At 53.6% G+C, this 1,719-nt stretch overlaps 1 pseudogene; it reads right to left on the minus strand.

The window, feature by feature from the left end:
- LOC106723453 overlaps positions 1-1,708 on the minus strand; it is a 12,760-nt pseudogene extending 11,052 nt beyond the window's left edge.
- Positions 1,709-1,719: the final 11 nt, after the last annotated feature.

The raw sequence follows: 1,719 nt of genomic DNA on the forward strand, positions 1-1,719 counted from the left end.
TTAGAACAGCAATTTGATCCCTGATTGTGACCATGGCAGCACGGCAAGAGCCAGTCACCTAAAGCATCTGTCTGAGAACAGCGGTGCAGGGAGTGAGAAAGATCCTGGGCCTCAGACCACCCACAGGGACCAGAGCCCTGTCCCACCCCAGCCACTCAGGTACAAACCTCGCAGCCCTGTCCCGGACAGGGGCAGACATTGGAACCGCTCACCCCAACCGCAGAACAGCCACTCAGGCTCCTTACTGCACGCCGGGACTTCATCCCGCACCTCACCTGGCCGTGGCTCCTTGGACTCCTTCAAGAACCACCAGCTACTGCCCTCTCTGCTCCACTCGCTGTCCCCTGTGCAGCACTTGTTTGGAGCCTGCGAACCCACTCCCACCCTGTTTTCTATTTAGTTGTCCCCCAAACTCAACTGACCTAAACCCAGCACCCAACACTAATAATGGCGGGGGGTGTGGGGAGGTAACTGCTACTCTTTGGGTGTTGAGCCCATGTTAAGTTTGTACATCAAAAAGGCGGGTAAGGACCTGACTCCGGGTTTGGGTGGGGCTCCTCTTTGGCGACATGGAGCCCTGGGGTTTCCCGCTCTCCTGCCTCCTCCAGAGGCCTGTCCTCACCACGGGCCTTTGGCTGCTGCCGCCAGGAATCACCAGGCTCTGGCAGGGCTGCCGGGGGCTGCGTCTCTTCTGAGGACACCGCCTTGACCTTTGTCGCTGCCGTGCACTGCAGCGAAGGGTTCGGAGCCTTAGAGGCCGTCAGGTGGGTACTTGTGATGCTTGGAGTGGAATTAATTAGGCGGACGCTTATCGGTTGCAAAGCAAGATTGTTTACTTACACCATCAAGGTGCTGAAAGACGGAGGTCAAAGATACTTGGTTAGTTACAGCTTAGAGTTCATGAGGTCGGTCTGCAAAAGTGTTCGCGCAGAATGGTCGGGCCGGCAGTCGTTGATTTACATCTCAATTTGGATCAAAGACGGGGAACTGGCAATTGATCAGATTGTGAGTTACTCTGACACGTATGTTCAGAGGTCTCCAGGTGTATACGGAGTTGCTCTCCGACTAGGCGGAAATGCAGCGGGGTTTTGTTTGTGTAATAACCAATTGCTTTTCGCCATGTCATAAATTTAATTAGAATCTCCAATTATATAGCGGTTTTTGCTCGGGTATTATCACAGGGGTACTCCCTGTTTTCTCTGACCAATTATAATGATTTATGTAAAGCACAGAAGGTTAGAGTTTCATTTCTGTTAGTGTCGCAGTTATAAATCTCTTTATGTTGGCATGTATAGCAAAGGAGGCTGTTACTAGGTTAACTAAGGGTCTAAGTTAACCCTTAGTTAACCTAGTGCGGAATGGTACCTCTTGCTTGTGGCATGGGCACTACTTAATTGGGTTGTGACAACCTTCACACGCACGGTGACCTGGGGACGAGATACATGTGTCACTGGGGAGCCGGGATCTGGGGGGGAACATCCCCCGACACGTGGAGGTGCAGATGGCACCAAACAAAGGCTCTCACCTGGAGCTTCTCGTCCTCCGCCTGCCCCAGCTGAAACCCCTCGGCCAGGGCCACGGCCTGGGCGCAGGTCTCCATGTGGCACCCGCACACCCAGCTCCGCATCTCCTGGGGCAGGATGGCCAGGAACTGCTCCAGCACCACCAGCTCCAGGATCTGTTCCTTGCTGTATGGAAAATCCTCAAACAATTGCAACC

This window comes from Alligator sinensis, unplaced genomic scaffold, assembly GCF_000455745.1.
Source record: "Alligator sinensis unplaced genomic scaffold, ASM45574v1 scaffold2427_1, whole genome shotgun sequence".
NCBI lineage: Eukaryota > Metazoa > Chordata > Crocodylia > Alligatoridae > Alligator > Alligator sinensis.